The following is an 8,420-nucleotide window of genomic DNA, read 5'->3' on the forward strand; positions in this document are numbered from 1 at the left end:
GTAAGGAAATGATCCTGAGAATCTTCAAAAGATTTTTGAGTCTAGCAGTTAATTTTAATGATTGTCACCCTGACTATATATACAAATATCTGTGAAGTAAGCAACTGCACTGAACATAGCAATTTGTAAGAGTGGGTTCATGTTTGGAGTGCCTGTCTTTTTGGTCTTCTGAATATGGGCTGCTTGTCATGACATGCCAGTTGTTGCCATGCTGTCTCTAGGGTAGATGACTGTTCAAAAAGAAGGAGGTGGTGAATGAAGGCAAGAGACAGGAAAAGGAATGTTGTGGGACTGTCCTGCTGCAAGCTTGTATATGGTTATATTTCTGAATTTACATGTAAACATAAGAATTATATAATTCTTTATGCCTATTTTTAAACTACATTTTAATTTTTTAATGATTTTTCATCATATTCTACAGGGAATTAAAATTCAACATATCGATACTTGATGAAAAATACTGTTCCATGTTATGTGTAAGATGTTTGATATTCAGACAGTGAGGTTAAGCTTAACACGCTTGCTTGTATGGTAATAACAATAAATTTTTCTTCTGAAGAGTTAACAACCTAAGTTTTCAGATGAAAATTAGAGAAAAAGGAGGGCCACAAGGAAAGCCTACTTTTTGGCCCTAGCCTTCCAAGGTCAATTAAGACTCAGGACATATGAGAACTTGTACTGTAACACCATGTAACTCAGTAGTGTCCCAAATTTTCTGATCAAGGAGATTATGGGGCCAAAGAGGAAAGTGATCAATGATATAGAGTGTGCCTAAGGAGAGTCACATGGAAAGAAAACATTCTCTCAGGCTTTCACAGAGAGCACATTGGCCAAGCAATGACCCTGACTCATCCACATGGCTGACACTGACAAAGGTTCTACAATTTGAGGTACAGGATGTCAGGAAAAATCCTGAGGGGATTTCACTGGCCTTATCAGACCCAAAAGCTACAACTCTTGTTGCATAAGTCCTGCTTTACCTTGGTCTTAACCATCCAGCAGAAAAGTATAAAAACAAAGTATAAGAAATAAAGCCATGCTGTTATATTGAGCTGTGAGGGGCGCAGGTCAGCAATTTCTGACATTCCTAGTGAAGCGGAAGACCCAATACTATTATGTAGAAATTTTCAATGACCTTTTTTCTTTTTCTTGTTTTCTTTTTTCTTTTTTGGCAGAACCAGGGTTTAAACTCAGGCCCTTATGCTTGCCAGGGAAGCGCATATTCTACTGAGCCATCTCCCCGGACCTTCCCAATACTATTATGGACTACTTACTGGACTCTTTTAGAATATTTTGCTGAGTTTAACACACCCATAATATTCAAATAATGGAGCTTAATAAAAAAAAAATGGGATACAGATATGTCCATTTTCTACCTGTGTATTCAAAATGGTTAGGATAGGTATATAGTTGCATTCTCTTAATGAATAGAAGGATTTGTTCTAATGGTGTTTGCAAGTAGGATATCATGTCTGCATCTTGTACAGTAATTAACCACTAGGAAGAACTAGTGGTTAATTACTGTACAAGATGCACTGTGTTAATTATTGAACACAGTGTATGCACTGTGTTAATTATTGAAAGTGTCCTACCGATTTGGTTTGAAACTCTCTCATTACTATTTGTTTCTCAATAAAATTATGGGAAAAACGTCTTGCTTTATCTTGGTCTTAACCATCCAGCAGAAAAGTATGAAAACGAAGTATAAGAAGTAAAGCCATGCTGTTATGTTGAGCTGTAGTGGACTCAGGTCAACAATTTCTGACACTGCCAGTCAAGCAGAAGACCCAATACTATTATGGACTACTGGACTTTTCAGAATATTTTACTGAGTTAACACACCTATAATACTCAAATGACAGAACTAAACAAAAAAAGGGATTACAGATGAAGGTCCGTTTTGTATCTGTGTATTCAAAATGGTTAGGATAGATATATAGTTACATTCTCTTAATGAATAAAGGGATTTGTTCTAATAATGTTTGTAAATAGGATATTACGTCTGCATTTTGTACAACAAATAACCACTAGGAAAAAAATATGCAATGTGTTAATTATTGAAACTGTCATACCAATTTGATTTGAAACTGTCTCAATGCTATTTGTCTCTCAATAAAATTATGGAACAAAATTTTAAATATATATATGTACATGTATACCACATATATACATGCTAAATTGGGAAAATACAAGAGGAGGGGAAAAAAGACGCAAAATAAAATCCTTTTTTTAAAAAAATGAGCATGAACTGCTCCTTTCCATAGATCAGCATAAATTCGTAGTACAGTTATCCCAGCCATCCTGCATACATACATAGATATCTTTCCCTGCCTCCCTCCCTCTCCTGTCCTCTGCTTCATTTCAGCAATTCCTTCCTTTTGAAAAGATCCATTCCCTTTCAAAGTATCCATTGTACCTTTCATATTTTATGTACTCTTTAAGGTTCCTACTCTAATGAGATAATACAATTTGTTCATGTGCGGGTCTCATTTATTTCACTTGCCAACATAGTCTCTTGTTGCATCCATCTATCTATAACAACCTTGAGTTTATGATTTTTATAGCTGAGTAGTAAGTACTCCATTGTGCAAAAATATGCACAATGGAGTACTTACCACTCACAGCTTTTCTATCCATTCTTCAATTCATGGACATTTGGGTTGTTTCCAAGATTTAACTTGGTATCTTCCTTCTCATAACTACTGCTATGTGTTAACCCCTCTCCCCTCTACTCTGCATCTTCCTGCTACTTCACCGTGTCTGTTTACTCAAGAGTAGCCTCCATGTATATCTAGACACCACATTGCTCTTTCTATCTGGATCATTCCAGACTTTGTTCCCAATATCCAGGCAAAGTAGACTCTCTTGTGGTGCTTAGGCATTGGTATTTTCCAAAGCTCCCAAAAGGACCCTAATATGCATCCAAAGCATAGAACCATGACCCCAAACACATGGCAGAATACATAAAGCAATGTGGGCTTGTAATTACAGTCTTAACCCAGATTAAAAGCTGAAGAAATAATCTCAAAATACTTGGAAATTCTGTGCTCTTTGAATTTTGTTTTAAGTCTTTTTTCTCTTTCTATAAAGTATATATCCATTTGTTTATATTTTAGTACATTAATGTTGTTACTGTACTGAACAAAAAATAAGTCTCCACAATCACTTTCTACAAAAGCACAAGGCTAGACTGGGGCTCTGGAGTAAACTAAGACTGCCATCTAGTGGTAACTACCCAGGAATTGTAAATGCTACAAGATTTCTCAACTGAACCAAACTCTTGGACAAAGGGCTGTTGGATTCCAAAACTCACCCACCTAAAACAAAATCCATACAAAATAACATAGATATACTGCTACTTTCTCTTAGTTCAATGAGAAGAACATTTTGAATTAATAAAATTCAGACAAGATATCATGTCTGCATCTTGTACTATGAATAACTACTACAAAGAAAACAATATGCAATGTACTATTGTAACTGTCCTACTAACCTGTTTTGAAACTGTCATTGATATTTCTTTCTCAATAAAATTAATTAAAAAATAAAATTAAATTTAAGAAAACAAATACAATTAACTTGATGCATAAGAAGTAAGGTTAGTGATTAGCTTTGTGGGCAGAGTTGAGGTTTATGACTTAGTAGTCAACAGGGGAGGGGCTGCCAATATTTGCTATTTGTTGATCTGGGTAGAAGTTTTATGAATGACACAAATATGAAAATTTTATTGAGCTGTATTCATATGACATGGGAACTACTCTCTAGTTTTTAACTAAAAAGTTAATTAAATTATAAAAAATAAATAAAACAAAATCCATCTGTTTGTAAAAGGTGTATTGCCCATTTCAAATTGTATATGAAAACACTACCAGGATACATTGTTAGAGTTGAAGTATAAAGAAAAATCAACTTCATGACTCTGTCAAATAAATTTGTTTTAGTGAGCTCACAGATGGCATAGCTGAGAAGGCAAAATTGCTTGCTAAGAAATAGCTTACCTGCCTCCAAAGTGAAATGACTAGCGCTAACATCTTAACACAGGCCATGGGCTGAATGGTGGCTCCAGAAAAGACGTGCCCACCTCCTAACCCCTGAAATTCAGGAACATGACCTTATTTTGGAAAAAGGTCCCCCCCAATGAAATTTGGTTGGGACTTGAAACCAGATCACCTTCTGTCACCCAAGGGCCTCTCCATGCAGTGATAGGCTCCATTACATGAGACAAAGTAAAGAAGACACAAGGAGAAAAGAAGCCATGTAGAGACAGAAGCAAAGCCTGGAACTGAGGCTGCCACAGCTGAAGAACACATCTGACCACCAGAATCTGGAAGAGGAGAAGAAAGAATCGCCTGAGGGCCTTAAGAGATGTGTGGCCTTGCTAGCAAGGTGTCTTCAGACTTCTGACTTTCTGGGCTACATACATAGGCAAGTTGAAGGCCAGCCTGCATTACATAGTGAGATCCTGTCTCAAAACAACCAAACAAAAAACAAAACAAAATAAAACAAACAAACAAAAGAAAAAAAAAAACAGACTTCAGAATCTGAGGAGAATAGTTCTTGGAGGAAATGCTGTCTCTTGAAGGAAATGCTCTCTCTTTGCAGATTTTTTTTTTTTGAGTACCAGGTATCAAACTCATGACCTTGTGTTTGACAGGCAGGTGCTTATGCAGCAGAAGTATTTCCCCAGCCCTAGACCTCTGCTTTTTAAGATATCCAGTTTATTTTAATTACTTACAAAAGCTCTAGGAAACTAATGCCATTTATTCTTCTTTTTTTTCCGTGTACTCTCTTAAGAAATAAAAACTGTGTCTTGGAAGTAACCCAGATATCTAGAGGTTTTTTTTTTTTTTTTGGTGGAACCGGGGATTGAACTCAGGCCCTTGTGCTTGCCAAGCAAGCACTTATTCTACTGAGCCATCTCCTTGGCCCCTCTAGAGTTGTTTTTAATAGCATACATGTAAATTCATGGTCTACATTACTACAGGATGCTATCAGTTGACAGCACAAGTAGTTTGCTGCATGAGCACTGTTTGCAAAGGTTTTGGTTTGGTTTGGCTTGGTTTGGTTTCATTTGGATATCAAATATTGCTTCTCAGCTATATTTTTCATTAAAATACCTAAGCTGAAAGAGTTACTAAATAAAATTGTCCTTTCTGAGATAGAATGTGAAACACAAGTTTTGTCTAAATGTGGATGCATGTCATTAGAGTACCTCAAATGTCAGGTTCAGAGGGACAACACAGTAAATTCTGCAGGAATGTTCGTGAGGTGCCCATCTTGTGAGGTATTTGGAAGATCCATGAACAATGAAAACAACAATGTCAATGCAATTGGATAAAGACACTAACAAAATTGTGCTTAAGATCAGCAGATAATCTTGTAATTGAATATTTAGGAATTTAGAGGAAGGAAATGTTCAAATAATCAAAGATAGCAAATTACCTTCAGGAAATGTATCCACACATTGTATCACAGTTTTGGTTTTGCTGAATAATGCATGAAGACGTCTGTTTTAAATTATTCTCTGACTGCAGACAAGTAACCACTGAACAACAACAGAATCCACCCCTGGGAGCCTGTATTTCATGTCTGCCACTGTGAAAACTTTTTTCTCTGGGGAATGAGGGGTTCTGTGTAATAAGAGCCTTGTAGGAAGTGTGGTTTCTGTGGTATTCTCACAAGATGGCTCCACTGTGTGTGTTCACAGAAGTCTGGAACCCACAAGTGTGCAGCTGCGTCCCACTGAAATTCACACCTTCTGTTACTGCACTTGGATGTGCTAAAGGGTTAGATTCTGCCATTTTTCTTAACAAATATATCCAAATATAATACTACATAAAATTTTTAATTACTTGGTAGGATAAATGAGTAGGTGGATAACAATGTGCCCAGGAGGAGAAAATGCTCTCTCTTTGCTGAATTCATTCTATTGTTCTTTTTTCAGCCATATTGTTTTCAAAGAGTTTTAAAAACACTGAGAAAGGAAAGCAAGACAGTGACACTAATACAGATGGCACTCAGGGATAAATCTCTGAAAGGTAACATTATTTCCTCCCTTAACAGTTGAGAAATACAGAGCTCCTAATAGTTGAAAAGTTTGCCCTAAAGTCATAGCCAATAAATAGGATCCTTTTGTTTCAGTCTGTGATGCTCACAGATTGATGAAAGAACAGCACCTAATAAGGGCCTCAAGTAAGAGTCCAAACAACTGACTGCTGACCCAGCTGATTCAGTGGGACTGCATAAAGGACCGGGGCCACACTTTTCCACCCTTGCAATAGTAGTGCTTAGCATAATAACCACTTTGTAACCCTTAGCCTGATGAACACCCACAATAAAGCACTCAATAAACACTTACTGCTGAGCATGTAAAAGGTACAGAAAAACTGGGAAAGAGTCTGGGAGAAAACAACACACAACATTTTGAAATTATTTTCCATGACCCTACTTAAGTACCAATCATAGAAAATCATGTTGCCCATAAAATACTTTGAACTATCCCAGTAGTCAGTAAATACAACTGTTTGCAGTATGAGTTCAGGGCATAGTTTTGATTACTGAAAAGGATGATCAAGAAGGAAATTTGATTCAGGATTTTCTTGTTTCCATTAAGAAATATCAGTTAACCAGTTTTTACAGTTGAAAATGAAGAGCTACAAAATCTTTACAGGATTATAGTTCATTATATTATTTTCAAACTACAAAATGAAAAATTTGTTTGAAAAAATATGATGTAAATTAATCCAAAATAGAGGTGCATTTACATACTATGCAGCTCTGTGTGGGGCCAGATCTTTTTTTTTTTCAGTACCAAGGATCAAACTCAGGATCTTAGACTTGCCAGGCAGGTGCTTAAGCCACTAAGCTATGTCCCCATCCCTAAGTGATTGGTTCTAAGCATAAACTTCAAAACTCTACAAAATTAAGGCTTGATTTTATTTCACTCTTCATACTATCAATATGACTGCAAACTCATAAGCCGAACTACTCATAGGTACCAGTATGCAGGAATCAGTGCCCCTGCTCCAAAATGGATGCAATCTATCTCTTCAAACACAGCACTCTGGGACACCATACTGTACTCAGTATATAGTATAGGCATAAAAGCAGAGGTTGAAGTACTGCATGTCACATATAAGGTAGGATTTTCCTTGCTTTGAAAAAAATTTCTGCATTTATTCATATGTCAAAACAATTTTAGCCTAGTAAATAAAACATATTCTAAATGAGCATTAAAAATATGCTTTAAAAACATAAAATATTTTTGTGTGGTACACCTTTTGTATCTGAAGACAGAAAACTCACAACTTAGATATCTTATTTAAACTATGTAGTGATTCACTAATGCTACAAATCAGGTTTCTTTCTAGAGATAGTGGTTTCTACATGTGAACTGGGTAAGGATGGGACATATTAAAAAGGAAGATTCCATTGATATCTCAGCATGTATTATATAAGTGCTTATTGAGACAGTTCATCTAAATAGTTTTCCTAAAAGTAAATTTTTATTTTTTATTTAGAATGTTCCATTTCTGAAATAGCCATCTTTCTCCCTTATTGGAGACAAGAAAACCATCACAGATCTTTTTGTATCTCTGCTTAGGGAGTGGAGGATGAGAACATCTAATACCCCTTTAGGTTCTGTGTTCTAGATGGGGAAAAACATAAGGAAACCCCATAATGGTCCAGATTTTCTGTCACCCAAAATGAATGAAACAAACAAGCAAATTAAAAAAGAATGAAAAAAATTCTTTGTTTGTACATTTCTAGCCAAAGAAGACAAAATTTGGAACTTTGAAGATCAGTCTGGAGCTCGCTATTACACTTCTCTACTTGTATCTACTGTATATAAGTATAAATTAACTTCATGAATATGTTTTAGGCTATAAGAATGGGCTGTGCCAAATGAGGGCCACATATATCCAGCTCAAATCTGTTCAAGTGTCACCAGTTCATTGCCTTCCAATCAAAATTCATCACTTTCCTTGCAAATATTTTAACATGAAGGTCATGCTGGGCCCCAAGTCTTTTTCAGCACCTTGCACTGGGCTCTCATTGGACTGCTCAGTCCAGCATCATATTACAGTGCACAATGGCCTTGGACATCTCCAGCACAACTCTATTACAAGAGATGAGGGCCTGGATTTGACCATGACTTACAAGATGTAGACCCATGAATAAAACACCTGAGACATCAGGTCCTTGCTGCAGGCCTCCTATGATATCAGCTTCAATCCACAGCACAACACTTCATTTGCAGATATTTTCTCCCACAATCTTGGAAAACATAAATGCAGAAGAGCCTTCTGGACTCTGCCTGCAGGTGATGGAGGGTAACTGAAATTAAGGCTTTTCAGTAGCCCACAGTTTATTACAAGGAAGCAAATATAGATGGGATCAGGGTGTACATGCTGGAGAGG

The sequence above is a fragment of the Octodon degus genome, unplaced genomic scaffold (assembly GCF_000260255.1).
Source record: "Octodon degus isolate 3935 unplaced genomic scaffold, OctDeg1.0 scaffold00020, whole genome shotgun sequence".
Classification (NCBI taxonomy): domain Eukaryota; kingdom Metazoa; phylum Chordata; class Mammalia; order Rodentia; family Octodontidae; genus Octodon; species Octodon degus.